This window comes from Paroedura picta, chromosome 10 (genome assembly GCF_049243985.1).
Source record: "Paroedura picta isolate Pp20150507F chromosome 10, Ppicta_v3.0, whole genome shotgun sequence".
In the NCBI taxonomy this organism is placed as follows: domain Eukaryota; kingdom Metazoa; phylum Chordata; class Lepidosauria; order Squamata; family Gekkonidae; genus Paroedura; species Paroedura picta.
In genome coordinates this window covers 23,720,598-23,743,559 of record NC_135378.1, presented here as the reverse complement: position 1 = coordinate 23,743,559, position 22,962 = coordinate 23,720,598, and positions in this window count along the sequence as shown.

Here is a 22,962-nt window from a genome sequence, read left to right as displayed (position 1 = left end):
TTTGTTGTAGTAATAATTCTCTCCTTCTCTAAGGCTCCCCCTAGTTGTTGCTGCACTTGAAAATGTACTGGGGGGGGGAGGGGATTGCCTGGTGCTACCACACTATGGACCTATCAGCATTAGGGCCCCTTGAAGCATTTTTAAATGGCCAAATCCGTCTTTAAATTTGCATCGCCATTGATCGGCGCTGTGCATGGCTTATCAATTAAAGCAGAGTCAATTTAAAACTGATCCAGTTTGAGTTAGCTTAGAAACGCTTTGGTAGATTCCCGGTAGGGGCATAAGGTGTTTATAGAAGAAGAAGAAGAAGAAGAAGAAGAAGAAGAAGAAGAAGAAGAAGAAGAAGAAGAAGAAGAAGAAGAAGAAGAAGAAGAAGAAGAAATAGAGTTGGTTCTTATATGCCGCTTTTCCCTACCCGAAGGAAGCTCAAAGCGGCTTACAGTCGCCTTCCCATTCCTCTCCCCACAACAGACACCCTGTGGGGTGGGTGAGGCTGAGAGAGCCCTGATATCACTGCCCGGTCAGAACAGTTTTATCAGTGCTGTGGCGAGCCCAAGGTCACCCAGCTGGCTGCATGTGGGGGAGCGCAGAATCGAACCTGGCATGCCAGATTAGAAGTCCGCACTCCTAACCACTACACCAAACTGGCTCTCCATCATTTTCAAATTATGTCCCCAGGAGAGAAGAGAGCCTGGTTCTGCCAGTATTACGTGCTTATGTAGGCCTTGACCATATGCCTGGCAGAGGAGCGCCGTTTTGCAGTCCCTTTGGAATTTTGCCAGCTCCAATAGGGCCTGGATCTTCACTGGCAGCTTTTCCCACCAGGCTGGGGCCAGGGCTGAAAAGCCCCTGGCCCTAGTTGAGGCCAATTGCACTTATTTAGGGCCAGGGACCTCCAAGAAGTTGGTATTTGCTGAGCGTAATGCTCTTCAAGGGACACACTGAGAGCCAGGTTTGATTCCCTTCTCCTCCACACGCAGCCAGCTGGGTGACCTTGGGCTAGTCACAGTCCCGTTAGAGCTGTTGTCACAGAGCAGCTTTCATAGAACTCTTTCAACCCTACCAGCTTCCCAGGATGTCTGTTGTGGGGAGATGAAGGGAAGGTGATCATAAACCACCTTTGAGTAGTGAAAAGCAGGGTAAAAAACCCAAATCTTCCTTTTTCTCATGTTCTGAAGTTCTTATTGCCTCCAAAGAGTTGGAGGTGGTCTACTGATTCTTCTCTTCATTTACCTCCTCAGCAGCTCTCTGAGGTAGATTCTGGCCAAGTGTGCCTGCACACAAAAGACTGTATCCAGAATAAAACTCAGTTGATCTTACAGCTGCTGCTGGACTTGATCTTTGTTCCCTCTCAGAGAAGGTGAATGACCAACCAGAGCACTTCACAATTCAGTATGCGATACTGGAGTTGGGGAAAAGGTTAAGATAATCCATCTCCAAATCTAGATTTCACCCCTGATTTTCAGTGCCCAGAGGGATCTTGAGAATTGGATTCTGGTGAGCTGCTCTCAGAGGAATCCTAGGCTAAATTACTCCAGTTTTAAGTCAATTTGTTTCAGAGGGTTTTGGAGAACTTTCAAGAAATTTGCGCTGTAATTTCTGAAAGGGGACCTGGAGTTTGGAATAGATGAAGGTGGTGAAGGAAACGTTTACTTCTGCACAGAACAGAAGGCTGTTCCTGTCCACTGTGTGGGTGTTAGAGGGAGGTGGGGAAGAACAGCTGTCGAGCAAGAAAAGAACGGTGATTCTAGAATTCAGAAATAATTTTGGCCCGTTTATTTGCTGGTACGGGAATTTTCAACCCTTGAAATGCTTAGAGTGCTTCCAAATATATTCACAATTGCCGCAGACACACAATTAGCAACTTTTGTACTGCTGGATTAGTGACAGATTAAAAGGCATCCATTATTGATCCTCCTGTTATCCATGGAATGAGATATCATTGTTGTTAGCTGCCTCCATAGCAGTATCGGGTGTCAAAGCACAGGGCCATTACATTTCGGAAAACGTGATGATAGCCTTGAAAGAATCAGACACCCTGGAAAACGTCCAATGCTGGAAATTTATAGCATGCCAGCCAGCTGCCTGTCAGGGCTTAAGGCAGGTGAGACCCTTCCAAGCTGAAAGGGAGGGACAGGTGTGTATGGGTACATGTGTGCATGAGTGTGTACAGAAAGCACAGCTGAGATGCTGGAAGAGATGAAAAGAGAAGCAAACAGAGCCTATTTTATGTTGGCTGAAACGCCCTGGGCATCTGATGAGGGATGGTGGTGGTTAGTGGTGGTGGTCTTACTGATTTTGGGACCCTGGCAAAAGGTCAGAATCGAGCCCCAGAATAGGGATGCCAGATCCATCCCCTGCCAGTGGGGGATAGGGGGCACTTTCTGGGAGCAATACAACATGCTGACATCAGCGGGAAGTGATAGAGACATCAGGAGGTGACACTCTGGCTTTAGGGCAAAATTCTATGGTAGAATTTGCTTTTGGGGGGGTCCCCAGGAGGCACCTGGAGGTTGGCATCCCTAGCTCTACTCCTTCCTGCCAGTTTCATGGAGGGCAGGGAGACTTGGGGCATGATGGCTCACCCAGCCTCCCTTCCATGCCCCAACTTTGTGAAGAAGAAAAAGACGAAGAAGAGTTGGCTTTTATACCCTGCTTTCCTGTACCCTAACGAATCCCAAAGCACCTGATGTCACATTCCCTTCCTCTCTCCACAACAGGCACCGTGTGAGGTAGGTGGGACTGAGAGAGCTCTGAGAGAACTGTGACTGGCTCAAGGTCACACTGCTGGTGGCATGTGGAGGAGGAGTGGAGGATCAAACCCAAGCTTTCCAGATTAGAGGCTGCTGCTTTTAACCACTCCACCAGGCTGGTTGTCAGAAGGAGAGAGGCAGGACAAGCAGGCAGCTCTGCTGACGTCTTCCTTTAGCTTTGTGGCAGCTTGGGGTCACCCTGCTCCCTCCCTTTAGCGTTGTGGTGGCTTCATGGCCCAGAGTGCACCTGGGCACATGCACGGTAGGAGGCGTGATGCTAGCCGTTGGTCTAAGGATGCAAAAGTCCTTGGGACAGCCCTGACCGTTGCTGATGAGGTTTGTCCCGCACAGAATATAAACTATTGGGCTGGATATCATGGATCTAGTCCACTAACAGTGGTTCCTTTCCATGATAGAAGATGCATCTCTATCATCCCTTGTTCAAAGTGGCCATGGTCAGATCAGTGCAGCCCCACTTTTGAGGCTGTGGGCACAAAATGGCTGTCACAAAATGGCTGCCTCAGGAGGTACAGCCAGCTACGAAACTGCTGTCACAGAATGGCTGCTTCAGGAGGTACAGCCAGCTACAAAATGGCCGTCACAAAACAGCTGCCTCGGGAGGTACAGCCAGCTACAGAATGATTGCCACGGCTTAGGTTCAGCAGCATCATGTCGATCCTTGTGATGTGGTAGCAGTGGCTTCCTGAGTAACGTTTTAAAATATATCTGCACAGACCTTCAGATCTCCAATAGTCTCTACTTGGCACCACCCACTTCCTAAAAATCACTTGGCGGTTGCCAGAACAGCTCTGAGAGAACTGTGACAAGCCCAAGGTGACCCAGCTGGCTGCCGGTGGAGGAGCGAGGAATCAAGCTCAGTTCTCCAGATTAGACTCGGACACTTTTTAACCACAACAACTCACTGGCTCTCCTATGGTCACTGGGCAACGTTGGACTGCAAAGTGACGGCTCTTCATGTCCGTGCTTGTAGGGTCCAAAATGTTTCCCCAGCTATTTGAAAGTTCTTTCTGAGAGGAAAGGTGAGCCATTGCTCATTTCTCTTCCACTCCATTTCTCAAGGACTCTCTCCGTTCTCAGTAATGCAGAGAGGTGCTCCTGCTGAGATGTTAAATAGCAGCTCAGCAGCTCGCTGGCTTTAAAAGCAAGAGGTGAGGAGCTATTAACATTTACCTTCTGTCAGGATTAAGCAAAAGCAAACATTCCTCCAATTGGCCTGTGATGAAAATTTCATGGCTTCTTTTCCTTTGAACCTCCTTTGGAGACTCCGCTCTCCTTTATCCCTCTGCAACAGGTGGCCTGGGCCGGGAAGGAGAGGAGAGGAGCCGACGGAGGAACCCTTTTGGCTCATTTCCCCAAAGCCAGTAGGGAGGATGGCATTTATGGCAAGCGTGATTATTCTAGCTGGGATGGGGTGGGGGGGGGGAAGGGAGGAGGTGGAAAGCAGGGAAGGACTGTCTAATTAATATTAATTACCCCATTCACAGCAAGGCAATAATGCCTCTGCGAAAAAGACTGCAGAGCTATAAACACCGGCGTCTAAAAAATGTGCAAGATGGGTAACTGCGTTAGTCTGCCTGCCTCAGTAGAAAAGAGGAAGAATGCTACGGGACTCCTGCTCTTTTCTAAAGAATAATGTGCAATCCACTCTGGGCACCAGCCTTAAACTAGGGAGGGGATTCTGTCTGGTCGGGAGACAAATTGAATTTGAGATTTTCCTTAAAAAAAAAAAGTCACACTGCAGTTGTCGCATAACTTAGCTGACTGCAGCAAAGGAATATGTCATGCATCACAGATAACAGGCTAGTCGCTCTGGGTGGACGTTGATTAGTGCAGCAGGAGTGCATGTTGTCTCAGTGAAACCAGGGTCCAATGCTTACCAACAGCTGTTCTGTGGACCCTTTCACATGACAGCGGTGCGGCCGCGCATACCACCTCTCGAACATACACATAAAATAGCTTGATCTAGGGTAAAAGACCATGTAAACTGAGCCTTCTGTGTCTACCGAGGCGGAAGGGCATGGTGGTTAGAGTTGGACTATGATATGAAAGTCTTGGGTTCGAATCCCCACTGTGCCATGTGATGAATATTGAATGGTGGGTCCTGTGGCCTGGGTCTGCAATATCCAGGAAAGTTAGCAGAGTGCTTAAATAAGCTTGTGTTGCTGGTTTTGCTGGCTCCTGAATGCAGGTAGGCCAAAAAACAGCAAACAAAGAGAGCACCAACTCTCGTTGTGCTATTAAACCAGCTTTTCTCAACTTTTTTACTACTGAGAAGCCCCTGAAACATTATTTAGGCTTCAACAAACCCCAGAAGTGGCACAACTGTGCAGAATATGGTTGGGAAGCATAGCCCACTCAAGGCCCCTCCCCTTCTCACCCCATCGAGGTCCATCATTGACCATTTCGGGAGGGAGTGGGTAGGTTGGCAGGACTATATATAGTCCTATCACCTGATAAATAGTTAACAAATTTTAAAAATATATTAAACATTAATTAGCTCCCACCCATTTGGGGAACCCTTCCAGGGCTGTCAAGAAACCCCAGGGTTTCACGAAACCCTTGTTGTGAAAGTCTGTATTAAACTAATATGATGTCTGTTTATTAGAGAACTCCATTTTAGGCAGGAAAGATGGATAGGGCGAGATGCAGGAGGCATCTCTACACACACCAGGATGCAGGTGGGCAAGATGGAGAGAAGAAGGAAACAGGAAGTTCTCCCTAAGAGAATTGGTCTTACCTTTAAGAATCAGAGAGGTCAGAAACATCACCTATTCTATGGTAAGGAATCTTCTCCTGAAGGCTGAGGCAAGAGACATTGCAGATACAACTTCCAACAAAATGGATGCTCAGTGGGTGACCTCAGGCCTGTTGTTCCTTCTTATCCCAGCCTTTTGCACTTAGGGATACCAGTTGGGATCTGGGGATCCCCTGGAATTATAGTTCATCTCCAGACTAAAGAGATCAAGTTCCCTAGAGAAAAGGCTGCTTTGGAGGATGGACTCTATAGCATTATATTCCACCGAGGTCTCTTCCTGCCCCAGCTCTACTCCCAAAGTCTTCCAAGTATTTCCTAGGCTGGAGCTGGCAACCCTAGGCCTCCTATCTTCTGGCCACCTCCCTTGAGGAGCCAAGAAGGACAGGGGTCAAGGGGGAAGGTGGTCACCCTAACCGTCCCGAGCAACTTGTCCACTTTGGAAGAAGAGAGCCATCTGAAGCCATCAAACCTCACTACTAAAGGTGGCCAACAGGTCTGCAGTTCATTTACTGTATTAATTGTGGCGGGAAGGTCGTGGCACAGCGACAAGACTTTATCCGCAAAGTAGCTCCCTAGCTTGCTATTGCCTCGCAGCCAAGTTCCAAATGTCTAAATTTTTGGTGCCCCTTAAGTGCGGTAAGAGATCTAACTATCCTAAATATTTGGGCCGGGCGAGAGCTTGCGGATGCGATTTCCGTGGCGAAGAATTCTCCCTTCACCACTTTCACCACCATCTCATATACCCTCATAAGCGTGCGATAAGATGTTCTTGCAGTTTCATTGCAAGTCTTCCACCACAATTGCTCCACTTCGCTTTTCTTCTCCCGAAGTGCCCCCGTGTACCAGGGGGCCCGTTTGAGTCAAGGGCAGAGAGGATATTTAGGGGCAATCTCATCTAGGGCAGCCATCAGGTGGGACTGCCAGTCCTCCGCTATGGCCACAAGTGAGTCACCAGTAGGCATTGGGTCCTGCAGAGCATTCCAGAAACCAAGTGGATCCATAAGTCTCCATGGGCGGGCAAGAATATACCTGCTGCCCAACTGGGGAGGGGGTGGTATCCCGAGCTGGGCCCGCAAGGCATAGTGCTCTGACCATGGTAGGGCCAAAGCTGTATCCACCTCTACCTCTATCCCCGTGCCAAAAATCAAGTTGAGTGTGTGGCCGGTGTGATGGGTGGGCCCGGCAACAAATTGCGAGAGCCCTAGTGTCACCATGGACGATACCAGGTCCTCACCAAGTCCTGAAGAGGGCATGTCCACATGAACACTGAAGTCACCCAGGATTAAAATCCTGGGAAACTGCAATGCCCAGGCGGCCACCGCCTCCAACAGGCAAGGCAGGGCATCTGGCAGCGCGTTGGACAGACGGTATACTAGCCAGATGGACAAGCTCTTGACCATATCCAACCCAATACCGACACACTCCACTCCACTGATTTCTGGCCCTGGGAGTGCCCTGTAGGAGAAAGCCTCCGGGACCAAGATTGCCACCCCCTCCCCTATTATGGGTCCAGGATTGGTGAAGGACCGAGTAACCTGGGGGGGGGCAGTTCTCTCAAGGCCACCAAATCCCCCTCTCTCACCCAGGTCTCAGTCACACAGGCAAGGTCATCCTTCGACTTCACAAAAAATTGCTGCAGGGTCGCTGCTTTGTTCTTAATTGTCCTTGCGTTGCACAAGACCAGTGTTGGACCCTTTACTCCCTTAACCTCCACCCTCACATTCCAGGGGATGGGACAGAGGTTAGAAGGGAATCAAGCACACCCAGAGCGCCGACCATGTTTCCATGGCCGGGCCCTATACAGGATACCAGTACTTACTGGGGTAGTCACACTCTCTTGCCCTAGCCTACTTCACAGGGTTGTTGTTAGGATGAAATGGAACAGTGGAAACTGATGCAAGCCACCTTGAGTCCCCATAGGGGAGAAAAATGGGGGGGGGTATAAATGGAATAAAATTAAGTAACTCCACTGAAATTTAATTTCACAAATATTTCAGTAACATAGTTTTAATGCTGGGTGTGCTAGGTAACTGTTGAGCTGTCCTTCATCACAAGTTCCCTTTTATATGGTATGATGATTCTGTTCAAATCACCTGTGGTGGAGAGCCCTTCCATATTAACTTAGTGTGGAAGGTCTGGACGTCCAGTTCTGGGCCAAGCTCATACTGCTTCTAAGGCTGAAATTTGAGAAACAATTTCCCTGGGAGTAAACCCTGCTGAATAAAATGGGATATACTCCTGAGTAGGCTTGTTTAGCATCACTCCCTTCATGATCAAAGTTTAAGTCCTATGGCACTTTTAAGACCAATGAAATTTAATTCCCCAGGGCCACTTGTGGAGGATAGCAGGCAGGCTCGGCAGATCCAGGTTGGTAACTGAAGATTTGTAAATGGAGCATAGGGAGGATGGGGATCTCCAGGGGGTCCAATACCATGGAGTCCATCCTCCAAAGCAGCCATTTTCTCCAGGGGAACTGATCTCTGTAGTTTGGAGGTCAGGGGATAATTCCAGGGAATCCTCGGATCCCATCTGGAGGCTGGCTTCTCTGGTGACAACTGACCCTGGGTATCTGATATTCTTGTGCTAATTCCTAAAGGATGGAACATTGTTTAACACTCGCAGGGCCTGCAAGATGGAGCTCTTCCACCAGGCACAGGGTTGAGGCCAGGGGAGGGGGTTGACCGGAGTTCAATCAGGGGTCCCCCCCTAGCTGAGCATCCCTGGAATATAATAACAACTAGTGGTGACTTGTCTGGCTGGACTTAGTAGATTGTATTGGGGTCACTTGTTTTCACCATCCTGTGGGTTACTATATGTATTGTTACTGTTTTAATGGGGTTTTTATGGGGTGATTGTTTATGATTTTAATTGTTAACCGCCTCAAAGTGACAAAAGTCATGAGAGGTGGGATATAAATCCAGGTATGTATGTATGTATGTATGTATGTATGTATGTATGTATGTATGTATGTATGTATGTATGTATGTATGTTTAAATAAATAACTAAATATCTCACAAATTTAGCTTTGGCGCTCTGAGGTAGGTAGCAAACAGTTTGTCAATATCCTCCTGCTTATTCACATCCAATAAATTATTTTCCTCCTAGACCATGAATACGTCAAATAGGAAAGGCAAGGAAACAGCATTTATTGACAGCACAGAAAGAAAACAGTGGGATTTTATTCCGGTACAGTTTCCATTTGTCTGTGTTAAATGCCATTGATTTTCAGTAAAGTACAATCTCAGGACCAGACGACTGAGATTCTTGTAAACAAGCGAACAAAAAGCCAAAAAGTCCCAAGGTGGTTGTGAAGCTGCAGCGGTTGAATATTAAATAGGTAGAACTTGTGGATTCTGAATCTAATTAGGGATGAGAAATTCCTGGAGATTTGGGGGTGATGCCTGGGGGGATGGGGTTTAAGGGGAGAAGGGACTTTGGTGCTTTGGCCAAAGTGTGGAATTGCTTTCCCCCAAGGAAACGGATCTCTGTAATCTGGAGATCACTGGTAATTCTGGGAGATCTATAGGCCCCACCTGGATGACAGCAACCACAGACATAATGAAATTATCAATATCAATTACAAAAAAGTTAACATTATAATCCCAAACCTTTAATCATTCCATTCCATATCTGTTCCACATATATTTCTGGTAAGGCCTTGGAGGAGGAGTGTGTCTCATGGCTTAAGTGCCACTCAGCACTTAACACCTACTCAGGGTGGCCGCCCCACCCCTGAATGCATTCTCCTCCAACCAGCTCATCTGTCTGTCCAGTGGCCAGCCTTCCATCCCCCACCCCTGACCACCCCCTCCTCCTTCCACTTCCATCCAAGGCTCAGAGGCTGCAGATCTCTGCTGTGTGAGAGCTGCCCCTGCCGGTGAGTTCCCTAACAGCTGCCTGCAGCTTTTCCAGGTCCTGGGAGGAGGGGGAGGCCATCTGCTGAGTTCTTCCACTCTACCCCCTAATCTAGCGCCTGTTGTATTCCTGAATGCAACGGGCTTCGCCCCTAGTGTATATATGAAATGCAAGCTGTGGTGGCAACAACTCACCTCTTAAAACACGGGCTGCTGGAACATCAGCATATCAGAGGATGCCAAGCCTTGTGCCTCCCCTCCCCCCTCCTGTAGACTACCTTGGCTATACAGCGCTTGCTTTGGGTGGTGGTGGTTGGGTCAGTTAAAGAGCCTGCCAAACAGCTAAGCCTCTGAATCAGCTGCTTGGTGGCATCTTTCTTCCCCGCACTCTCCTCTGAGGGTGCAGTGTAGACCCTGGCAAGCGAAGGCATTTCCACTGTTCATTAGGGAGAAAAACAACTCTGCCATAAAGAGGGTACTACATCACAAAAATTAATTTATTTTGTGTTCACTGGAGAGTCTATGTGCATTATGCACACACACACAGAGAGAGAGACATAATAACCAAACAACTTAAAACCAGAATCTCTCAGCCCTTAGGAGCCTGAAGTAGTGTAAATACAGCTGCCCTGGTGTCTGGGTCAATACCACCGCAGGGTAAGGCATGAGAAACTGCCCCACAGTTCTTAATTACCATTAAGCTTTTGGGTATAAGTTGGGCTCTGTAATATCTCAGCTGTTTTGAAGATGATGTTGGCCATTCAATCCAGCCTGACTCTTGGCAATCCTGTGTCACCACAGTTTTTGATCTTGCACTGCTTCTTTTTGTTGTATAATGTTCTTTGTGGGCCTGGTTTCCTTTTGCCCCTGACCAGTCCTAGCAGAATTGCTCTCTCCACTGGTTTGGATTGCATGATATGCCCAAAGTAAGTGAGCCGGAGTTTCCTGATTTTTTTTTAAGAACCTTTGTTGGAAATATTTTGAATTACAGGAAAGCCAATGAAAACAAGTGGATTCTGAAAATCCAAGTGTATATTGTCAAAAGGAAGATCAAACAAACAAACAAACAAACAAACAAACAAACAAACAAACAAACCTATCTATCTATCTATCTATCTATCTATCTATCTATCTATCTATCTATCTATCTATCTATCTATCTATCTATCTATCTATCTATCTATCTATCTATCTATCTATCTATCTATCTATCTATCTAATAAATCTTTATTTTTCTAATGCACCCTTCCTGTGCATGTTAGGGCCAGAAACAACCCCATTAAAACAATCAGTTAAAATCACGACATTCTACAATTTACCCCCAATTAGAAACAGACAGGGAGTTCAAAATTTTGGAGTAGATCTTACTTCAGTTTTCTAGTAGTGGTCCTACTACCAAAAGGCCATGGAAGGAACCTTCCAGATATTTCCTTTGTGGCATGGAACCAATTCTGCACATGGCCAGTCCTCAAACTATTTAAATCTGAGCTCCTGTGGAAGGGGCCCATAATGTGGGTTCCCCTGTGGCCAGGACATAATACCAGAAAGGGGCTTAAAGAAGTATGCTTCCCTATGACAGCAAACCCCTGTGTGACATTCTAAGTCGCCATTGTGCTTGCGAGTAGATGTATAAGCTCGGAGAGGAGGGCTGGCCCAAGGTCAGCCAGTGATCATCACAGCAGGGTGGGCTTTCCCAGTGTTGGTCTGACACTCACACCGACTCAATACATCACACTGTCTGAGAAGGTGTGTCATTTATCTGAAGATTAAGTTTTAAATGTGTTCTGAGTACCCGTAAGCGTTCTCGTGAATATTTGACTAAATTTGCATATAAACGATCTCATCTTAACCAAATCATATCCTGTTCCAGCATGCTTTGAAAGATCAAAGTCATAAATGGCCTGGAGACTGTCTAAACCTTTATGAAAACATACACTGTAAGTTCTGCAACAAATTTGCCTCTTCGTTACATTTTTAACCTCAGAACTATGCAGGAGATTGTTTAGGTCAGGCTTTCTCAACCAGGGTTTTATAAAACCCTGGGGTTTCTTGATGGCCCCGGAAGGGTTTCCTGAATGGGCGGGAGCTAATTAATTTTTAATATATATTTTAAATTTGTTAAACACTTAATAGGTGGCCATTATTGTTGTTGTTGTTGTTGTTGTTGTTTGATTTCTAGCCCTCCACTCCCAAAAGGCTCATAGTAGGTTACAACATATAAAATCCCCAATGAAAACTCTCCCTAATACATTAAAAGTCCTAAAAACCTGACCTAAAAGACCTAAAAACTTGAACACAGAAAACCAAGTGGCGGAACAACTTACACAACCTAACACAACCCGCCCACAGCCCAATGGGCGAAAGGGGTCATTAATTATTCACTGCCAAGAATGCTCGGGGGGGGGGGGGAGGGGAGGGTGTCCAGCTCTTCCTTAGAGTGCTAAGGTCAATGATGGGCCCTGAGGGGGGTGGGAAGGGGAGGGTGTGTCCATAGGGTTGGGTGTGTACACAGCCTTGCTTCCCAACCCTATTCTGCAGAATGTGCCACTTCTGGAGTTTCTTGAAGCCTGACAAAATGGAGGAAGGCTGGTTTAGACTATGACAGTAACTGGCCTAATGTCACCCAGGGAAGTTAATGGCTATTAGGAATTTGAACACAGGTCTTCCTTTTGAAGCTCTATCCATTACACCACAATGACTGTTAAAGTGGCCAAAATTGATACCCACAAATCTCCACCCACAAATCTCCAGGTATTTCCCAACCGAGAGCTGGCAGCTCTACTGATTCTAGATCATTTCAAGCCCATTTGGCCAGAAACAAGTAGTTTGTTTTTAAAATATTGGCAGCTGATAATCCTTCCATGTCAGAGAAATGCAAAGTGCAGCCCCCCCCCCAAGGCAAATAGAGGTTCACCTAATCCATAGAGTGGAACAGACCATGTCTGGGGTCCGTGTGCCATGTTAACCCACCCCATGTTCGTGTTAAAGCCTAGCACTGAGGTGGGAAATGATAAGGAAATGCTCACCATGTATTCATGGTGCTTTGGCTATCTTTCCCAGAAGAACAGGTGGAACCATTGCATATTGCTGTTATTTCTTATGGAAACCATGTGCTATGTTTTGTAGCATTAGTGATTTGGGGGCTGGGCAAGCATTCTGCTGTTGGTTTAAATGGCACCTGGTCCTTGTTCTACCTTGTTCTACCAAGTTGGTGCCTGGTTTCAGGGGGTCCCGAGCTGGCTATGCCTGGGGCCCCTTATTTGCCCATCACTAGGACCCTCCTTGCATGCCTCCTTCACCTGCCCACATGACCGCATGCCTCCTTCACCTACCCACATGACCTCAGGTGCCCATCTTCAATGACTCTGGACAGCGGAGAGCATGGGTACAGGCAGGTGGGAAGGAATGTTTGTGGGTAGGGTTGCCAGTCTCCAGGTGGGACCTGGGGATCCCCCCAGAATGACAGCTCACCTCCAGGCAACAGTGATCAGTTCCCCTCCTGAAAATGGCCGCTTAGAAGGAAAATTTATGGCATTATATCCCACTGAATTATATCCCTCCTCTCCCCAAACCCCACTCTCTGCAAGCTCCACCCCCAAAGTCTCCAGGTTTTTCCCCATCCAGAAATGGCAACCCTACATGTGGGTGGGGTTCAATATTTATTTTATTATTTATTTTATTTATCATACTTCTATACCGCCCTCCCCGGAGGCTCAGGGCGGTTTACATTATAACAGAGAACCATACATAAAACAGTCTGTAGAACATGTACATCAATAACCAACAATTGCAACAAAACACAACACAGTATAACAATAAACAATCATAATACAAACAGGTCCAGGGCTTGTTGATGGGATTCTGAGGGGGGTGGCTTATTGATTGAATTCTGAGGGGGGGGTGGGGGGGAGCAGGGGCCCTTGGTCGCTGTAGATTACATCTGGTCTCGGCCAAATGCCTGGTGGAGGAGCTCCTTTTTGCAGGCCCTGCGGAACTGTTTAAGCGCCGTCAGGGCCCTGATCTCCTCTGGGAGCTCGTTCCACCAGGTAGGGGCCAGAACAGAGAATGCTCTGGCCCTGGTCGAGACCAGACGGACTTCTTTAGGGCCAGGGATCCTTAGCTGATTGGAGGCAGTAGAGCGTAGAGCTCTTTTGGGGGCATAGGCGGGGAGGCGGTCCCTCAGGTGCAATGGCAGTGGGTCCCACCAGAGGTCCATGCTAATGTCATCCGTGCATCCCAATCTACCATCCAACACAGATTCGTTTGGTATAAACACCTCAGTTTGCGGAGTGGGATGAGAAGAGTTTTTTTCTCCCTATATTTTGGACTGCAAACTCTGTTGGTGTTTTATCCACCCGGTTTTGTCACTGGGCCAAGAATTGCTGACTTTTGACCACCTGCCCAGAGTCCTTTTAAATGCATTGAAATGGACGGATAGCCATTCCAACAGCATTTTTGGAAACTCTGCAAGGAACACGCTGTCCTCGTGAGCAGGAGGAACCCTTTCAATGGAATGGGAAGTAGGAGAGTCTGTACGGCTAAAACGTGCAGATTGCTGCTTTAGGGACTTGTCAAGCTAGGAGGAATGCGGACGTTTCATTTCCAAAGGTTTACTATGAGAATTGGTGGTGCTGGGTAGGAAACAATCACTATGAAATATCTCCTCTGAGTTCAAAGCAGAGGGAGAGAGGGAGAGAACGATCTAAGGGAACTGTTTTGGCCTATTTCTGTTTCCCACAAGAAGGAGCTGTTAATGAAGCACGTATATCATTTCCCCGTGCAGAGAGTTTACTCTGTGGCTCCCTGCAGGCACAAGAGCCAAGCTGATCTTGGCCAAGAAGTCATCCACTATGCCGGGCTGCTATGGCCACCTGGGCAGCTTGGTTTGGTATTGATTCCATGTCAGGCTTCCAAGAATTCCATAGTCCTTTGCTTGCTGAGATCCCAAGGAAAGCAAAACACATTTCTGTGACCAAGAAAGATCCAGAAGCTGACTAGAAAGGATAGTAGACGAATAGTGGACGTTGTTTCTTCTCTCCCTGATTCTTTCCTCCTTTTCTCTTCTCCAAGCAATTTATCTATTACCCTCCCTCCTTGATCTACCACCCCACTCTTCAGCTGTCCAAGCCCTGGCAGTCTCTCCCCTTTACTTCTCTCACCAGCCTAAGCATATTTTACTGTTCCATCTGGTCATCCTCCCCGCAGCTTCTCCTTCCCCCCTTCCTTCCCTCCATGCTCTCTGTTGGAAGACGCAACATCCGTAGTGTGCATGACTCAATGGCATACAGGAAGAAAATCCTATAGGGGGCATTAGATATTTGTAGTTAGCATATTTAGATCAGGACGTTCCTGTTATTTTTCAAATAATCTCCTCCAGTGTTCTGATTGGCTCAATGGGACACTTCCTGTTCCTTGGAGCACACTTCCTCCCTGCTTGCCTTCGGATGAGGAAGAACAGTCAGTTAGACTAACTGGAGGGATTGGCTCACTGGAGGGATTTAAAGGAGGACAATGGGATAAAGGATAAGTCAATGGCTGGCTATGTGCTATGATAGCCAAGACTTTGCTTACTTACTGAGCACATAGTGTGTGTGGTGTAGGAGATTCGAGGATTGTCTGGCCAGGCAAGGGGCATTAGGAGGTGGCTTGCTATTGCCTGCCTCCACATAATGACCCCTAGTGTTCCTTGGAGGAACTACCACCCAAATCTTTGGAGGTCTCCTGTCCAAATACTAGTCAGGGTCAGTCCAGGGCCCATTCTGCACACATAGGATAATGCACTTTCAATGTGTTTTGGCAGCTGGATTTATCTGTGCGGAACAGTAAAATCTATTTCTAAAGTGCATTGAAAGTGCGTTTCTTGTGTGCAGAATAGGCTCAGTTTAGCTTCTGAGATCTGATGGGCCTGAGTTTGGCAGAACTATCCAGGTTAGGTCAATAGGCAGGTTAATACAGAGCAGTCAGCAGGTGAGGGCTCTTGCTGGCGGACCCTGTTTGTGGGCTTCCATGTGGAATCATGTGAATGCCCCTAGGTCTACAGGGACCATTGGTTTGATCCAGAATTGATGAACTTATGTTCTTAATATTGAAGCATACATTCAGGCTGATTCTGCATGGTGGCAGCCTTGCCATCTTGCCAGAGATGCAGGGCTGCAAAGCTTTATGCTCTGCAGCTTTCTGTGTCCCCACGTGGAACACATTTGAATGGGGCACCTGGTGTGTCCCCCTAGGAAACACATTGGCAGTGGGATTTTTAAAAATTTGCAGAAAGGTGGCATTGTGAGGAATGCAATCCCACCTTGCTGCAAAATAAAAAAATGCCCTGGTCCGCCTTGCGGCATAGTGAAGTATAGGGAAACCATCTTGGGCATTTTTGCCCCCTCTGGGACAGTGTAGGATGAGGAGGTCACTGTCTACATGGGCCTGCTACAGAACAGGCCCCATTGGCCCCTGCTGCAGGCTAAGGGAATGTAGATTCTCCCGCATTCCTGTCACCCGGGGCAAATAAGGGCTCAATCCACAGCAGGCCTGGGAGGGGGCCAGGCCAGCCATTTGCCAGCAGGAAGCCACTTGCATTTCACCCCTCAGTGCGGAAATGGCCAGAGTCAACAAGTATGGACAGAAACAAGTGTCTTGCAAGTCAATAATGAGTAACAGGGTTCAAAGCTGAAATATCCTCTGCAAATCTTCAAGGGTCTCCTACTAGGCAACTGGGCCCAGTGGGTTGCTAGACCCTCCACCCACCCCCTGGAGGTGAGGGACCCTCACCGATAGGCACTGCCTCCTAGCCACCTGTCAGCTGGCTGGTTGGGGCACTTACCAGGAGAAAGAGGAAGACACAGGCCTCATTGCTATTGTTACACAGGAAGTTTCATATTCACACCAGCAACATCACAGTGAGGCTCTGGTATTTGGCGAAAACTAGAAGCCAGATTTGCCAAAGAATTTTTATCTGAGTACTAGAGCATAGCAGAGACTTTACAACATGATGATGCCCATCCAGGCAGCAGACACTTGGCGGAAGTTTTTCTGAACAGAGGCTGACGGAAGGAGGGAAAACTGAAGAATGGCAAGTTGGTTGGTGGCTGGGAAACACAGAGGAAAGCAGAAATAAGAGACAAGCTATGGGAGGGGGCTTCCGGGAAAGAGGAGGTAGTGGGAGGGGAAAACGCCATGTGTTGGCAAGCCTTTGAAGAAAAAATGGGAGTGGAGAATAAGATGTCTTTGCAAGACCCCGCTTTGTGCTTCATACGAAGGGAATACAGGACTTAGAACATATTCAATAAATAACAGAATGTATGGCTGTGTAGAAAGAGCCTCTTGTGGCGCAGAATGGCAAGGCAGCCGTCTGAAAGCTTTGCCCATGAGGCTGGGAGTTCAATCCCAGCAGCCGGCTCAAGGTTGACTCAGCCTTCCATCCTTCCGACTTCGGTAAAAAGAGTACCCAGCTTGCTGGGGGGTAAATGGTAATGACTGGGGAAGGCACTGGCAAACCACCCCGTATTGATTCTGCCATGAAAACGCTAGAGGGCGTCACCCCAAGGGTCAGACATGACTTGGTGCTTGCACAGGGGATACCTTTACCTTTATGGCTGTGTACTCGAGTTTGATTACCATCCTAAGAACAACTGTGTTTGTGTGTGTGGGTGAATGCTTCACAGTGAATTGAATTTTGCATCCTAAACTTGAACAACACAAATAAAAAATGAATAAGTGTAAAGCAGCTATGCCATTTGCATCTCAAAATATGAACGTCAGTAGTTTTGAAGACATCTGTGTATATCAACACTGAAAATTTGGGTTTGTGACATTTGGTAATTTTTCATTTCTGCACTGATTAAAATTATTTGTACACAGAGAAAGCAGAAGAAAAAGGTCACATTAAGTTGGGAGCTGATGAAATCCAAGCTAATGAATTGCCCTTTTCATTAGAGGCATAAGGTCCGACAAGAGTCCAAGTTTTAATCCTTTACAATTAGAAATTCTGTCATCTCATTCGCCATCTGTGTCCCTTTCCCTGCCTCGGAACCCATTAATCATTTTTATATTGCTTGCCGTTAATAACTCAGCAGAACGCTATTAAGTTGTTTTTCCAAAAATGTCCCCCCCTCCCCATTATCATGGAAACAAAATTGGGTACTTCGAGTACAATCCTAAATAGGACTTGTGAGAAGGCCCATTTTATTCAAGGGGGATTAGCCCTAGAAAGTGTTCAAAGGCCATAATCCTTAAAAAAAAAGCTTTCCCCGGAGTAAGCAGCATTAAGTAGGACCGACTTCTTAGTAGAACTGCTGAGAATTGCTCTCTGAGGATCCGAAAATCCATAACAACCTCTTACAATACATCAGGGGGCAGGATATTTGATTACCGACCACAAAGTCCAAGCAACAAGGACAGAGAAAAGCCAAGAAGCAATGAGCCATGTGCTATTATCATTATTATTTTATTTATTTGATTATTTGATTTCTTATGTCTCAATCCAGTCCTTTCTTACCGATCCAGGCCCTTAGCCAGAAAAGGTTACTGGGGAAAACAGGTGGACAACAAAGGAGCACAGCAAACCCTGAAGCTGGATCCATCCAAACTTTCAATCAGTTGCAGACAATTCCCCTCCTTACTCCAGTCTAGGGTAGCCATGTCCCTTCTGGCTGGGGGAGGTAGGGTTGCAAACTCCAGGTTGAGAAAATCCATAGAGATTTGGGGATGATACCTGGGGAATCCGTTTGCCTGCCCTGGGTTGTGAAATACCTGGAGATTTTTGGGGGTGGAGCCTAAGGAGATCAGTATTTAGGGAGTGGAGTAGAGCAGGGGTAGTCAACCTGTGGTCCTCCAGATGTTCATGGGCTACAATTCCCATGAGCCCCTGCCAGCGTCTGCTGGCAGGGGCTCATGGGAATTGTAGTCCATGAACATCTGGAGGGCCACAGGTTGACTAACCCTGGAGTAGAGCATATTGCTATAGAGGGCTCCCTCTCCGAAGCAGCCAGTATTTCCAGGAAAAACTATATTCTGGAGATAAATTGTAGTAGTGGAAGTTCTTCAGCTGCCATGGGGAAGGCGGGGAAGCAGAGATTCCAATGAAAGTCAATGGTGCCATTGACTCTCACTGGTGCCAAAGTGCTTCGGCTGTTCCAGCCGCTCTGGCTGAGGTCGAGGCGGCCCGAGGCAGCCTTGGCTGAAGCCAAAGCGGTCCGGATTGGCACCGCTATGCACAAGCCTAGTGCCACTTGGAGGTTGGTTACCCTACTGCAGAAGACGGAGATCTCTATGAGATACAACCATCCAAAGGAGTCATTTTCTCAAGAGGAACTGATTCTTTAGCCTGGAGTTGAGCTGTAATTCTGGAAGAGGCTGGCATCCTTTCATCCAGTCCACGACCCTTATGGCTTTTCTCCATGGAGGCCTCCCCTAATCCCCAACGGAACTGTTTTATTGGTCCTTCTTTCCAGCCCTGTTTACCAGCAGAAAAGCTTACTGGATCCGGCCCTATTCCCCATTGTGATTGTTGACCTATTAACAAGGATAGGTGTCCAGCTTGAGGGCTAAGCTTGGCGACACCCAAGTCTACAAAAGTCTTGCTGTGCTTCAAAAAAGAACACGGGGACCCTAGAACTGGAAATGAAAAAGAAAGAAAAGAACTTGCAGTGAGTCGTATCTGCATCAACCACAGGAGAAGAACTGCCTTAAATCACCAGACAAACAAGCTATCGAGCACTGTTGTTTACAGAAGGCGAGGGATTTGTACAGTGGGAAAAAGTGCCCAGGAAATATGGTTCCCTCGATAGCTGTATAAATGCTAAATCTCCACAAAGTGTTTTGCTCTGCTTTTGGAGCAAGCTTGATGCAGGTTTCCTTCCATTCATGCAGCTGTGGGACACAGATCCCTTCCAAAGCCCCCTGATAATCCTGGGGGCATCCCATAGACATGCTGACACTTTCTGTGGAGGGCAGAGACCATTTCTGCACTAGCGGTATGGTTTGGATTCACATTTTTTAAAGCGCAGGGTTTTCTATCCATTTCTGTATTAAAACCCACCTTTCCCGATGCAGTCCCAAATTGTCCTCTGAAATACCGCACACTCTGGAAATTTCTGGTTACTGTGATTTCATCTGCCAAGGTGGAATAATTCGGGGCTGCCCCATGGGGAAACACGTGCATTTGGGTTTTTTCCCCCTGCACTCACCATTTTCAGTTATTTGTTGCCCTTTCTTCAAGGTGGCTTACAATTCTAAACTACAACCACAACTAATAGAAGGTAACCCTTCAAGCAAAGGTTGGATACACACTTTTCTTGGATGCTTTAGGATGCTTAGGGCTGATCCTGCATTGAGCAGGGGGTTGGACTAGATGGCCTATATGGCCCCTTCCAACTCTATGATTCTATGATTCTTCTTCTTCTTCTTCTTCTTCTTCTTCTTCTTCTTCTTCTTCTTCTTCTTCTTCTTCTTCTTCATCCCAAAGTTGTTGGTGGCATGATTCTATGATTCTATCCTCCTCCCAACCAGCCCCCCCATGGATGTAGATGGGGGCAGTGGTGGAGGGTTGGATGCCAATTGGTGCAGAATGGGAAGAGAGATCCCCATCTTGCAGTCCCTCTGAGTGTTCAGCCGTGAACCTAAAAAGGTAATTGGGATTTCACACCTGTCTGCAAAAAGCATGTCATGGCAGGGGCTGGCAGGGGCTCATGGTAATTGCAGTCCACGGACAGCTGGAGAACTACAGTTTGGCCACCCTTGATATAAAATGTGACATGCATAGAATAAACCCGGTCCCTACCAAGAAGGGAGTCTAGAGGACGAGAACAGGGTGTTTTTGAAGATTGGTAAGAGGACAGAGAGGCAACAATTAAATGGCATCGTGAAGACAGGTGCCATTATCAGAAGATACAGTTTGCTGAAGGCCTGAGAATTGCAAGAATATCCACAGGAATGGAAATTCAGTTCAAGGATGGGAGCACCGGCGGAGGGCCAGAAGCTATTCTTGGGTATGAAAAACTTGGAATCCTTATTTTTAAAAAGGCTTTGTTAAAATGAAAAGTGGCAAGAATGAATGAATGAGATTTTTTTTTTACATATTCTAAGTTATTTTAAGTAAAGATAACCTTGTTTGAAGTTAAAATTTAATGAGTTAGACAAGAATGTGCCTCCTTATCAAGCGGGACAGTCAGCTATTGTTAGGAGGGGAGTCTAAAATCCTAGAAAAATGGGAAGTTATACTGATGGAGAGCTTTTTCTCAGAAGGGGCCCCTTGCCTGTGATCTGCTTACATATGGGGTAAGAAACTCTTATAGAGTCATGTAATTATTCTCCTTCAATTGATGGATGGATGGTATAACATTTGGTGGATTCACTGTATATTAAGGGTGTAATAGCCTTGCATCCATAAAAAGAACCTAAGACAGGCTTTCTCAACCAGGGTTTCATGAAGCCTTGGGATTTCTTGAAGGCCCTGGAAGGGTTTCCCAAATGGCTGGGAATTAATTAAGTTTTTATATATTTTTTCAATTTTGTTAAACATTTATCGTGATATGACTATATATGGTCATGTCAACCTGCCCCCCCCCCCAAGAAATGGCCAATGATGGTCCTGAAGGGGGTGGGAACAGGAGGGGCCTTGGGTGGGCCTGTACACAGCTATGATTCCCGACCATTTTCTGCACAATCTTGCCACTTCTGGGGTTTCTTAATGCCTGAAGAATGTTTTAGGGGTTTTTCAATGGCAAAAAAGCTGAGAAAGGCTGACCTAAGCAGAGTATTAGCATTCACTTGTGTATTATACCCATAATGAACCAGAAATGCCAGCCTTCAGGTGGGACCTGAGGATCCCCTGGAATTACAGCTCATCTCCAGACTATAGAGATCATTTATTTGGAGAAACAATGGATATTTTGGGGTGTGGACTCTGAGGCATTTTACCCCATTGAAGTCCCTGTCCTCCCTAGTCTCCATCCCCAAATCTCCAGGAGTTCTGCAACTTGGATCTGGCTACCCCATGACACCCAATCTCAGAGCTTCACTGAGAAGGGGGTGCCCCATCCCCATAGTGCACTGCAGCCTCCTAAAAATGTTTACCATTTCAGCTAAATGACATTTCTGTACTGTTTTATGCTGTTACTTCGGAAGTCTAGGGACACTAGCACAGCGCTCGCAAACAACTCTTTAATTCTTTTCGAGCAATGTTTGTGTCTCTCGTTTAGATGCAAGTGGTGTTGAAAGCCTAGGAACTTTAAAAAAACCTCATCTTTCCAGCATGGGGCCAAAGCTTTCCAATATTAAATATGCATTTCCCTCCAAGGGGGTTCCTCAGCTGTAAACAGCTGGGTGCTGGATCCAAAGCCAAGCAGCTCCAGGCGACCTCAGAAGTCGGAAATCACCGCCATTAACAATGATAAGTGGCGGGTTATAAATTTCCATCATTTCCTGTCGTTAATTAACCTTTAAAAGCCATTCCCATGGCGAGAGCCTGGGGTTTGGAAGCACTTTCTGGCCTCCGTGTTCTAATGAGCCTCCGAGGATGCCTTTCTTGCCCAGTGGGGACATGACATTTTAATGCGCAGAGAGGTTAGGGAAAGTGCCAATTTACAGACCTCTAAGCATAAGCAGCAGAATCGATGTTCCTCTCACTGGATACATTAAAAAGGGTGTGATTCTGCTCCCAGGTCAAACCTACTGATTTCTCAGGAATATTCCCAGGCACTATGAAATGACCCACTGATTTAATGGGCAAATCAACACTGGTATTATTAAGTGTTTGATGGTAAGCGTTCGAGGGGGGAACGCTCTGATTGTTCTCCTGCCTCTTGATTCCCCCTCACCTACAGCTGATTTCAGTTACGATAGATTGATTGAAGACATCTTAGTGGATGAATCGTGTTCCTTTTAATTGATAATTGCCAACGGACCAGAAGAACAGCAACAACCTGACCACTCCTGTGCCTTTAAGCATGTCAAAATAACACTCTTCATTGCAAGGGTGCCAACTTGGTGCAGTGGTTAAGAGCAGCAGCCTCTAATATGGAGAACCAAGTTTCCTCAGTCCTCCATATGCAGCCAGCTGGTCACAGTTGTCTTACAACTATTATCAAAGAGCAGTACTATTAGATCTCACTCAGCCCCACCTCCATCACAGAGTGTCTGTTGTGGGGAGAAGAAGGGAAGGTGATTGTAAGTGGCATTGAGACTCCTTTGGGTAGTAAAAGGCAGGGTACAAAAACCCAACTCTTCCTTCCTTCCTTCCTTCCTTCCTTCCTTCCTCCCTCCCTCCCTCCCTCCCTTCCTTCCTTCCTCCCTCCCTCCCTCCCTCCCTTCCCTTCCCTTCCCTTCCCTTCCCTTTCACTGCCCACCCAGCAGAGCCAGCCCAGCCCAGTATACTATAGCTATAACAGTATAAGTAAACAGATTAGAATGAATAAACAGTAAATAGATCAGAATGAATTTTTATATTAAAATATTGATTGATGACAGTGCAGTTTGGTGAAAACCTGTTTTATGTGTTTCCTATATACTCCAAAGAGCCAGGGTGTGATTTGTGGGTTCTTATTGTTATTGTTAGGTGCAAAGTCAAGTCCAACCCTTCAC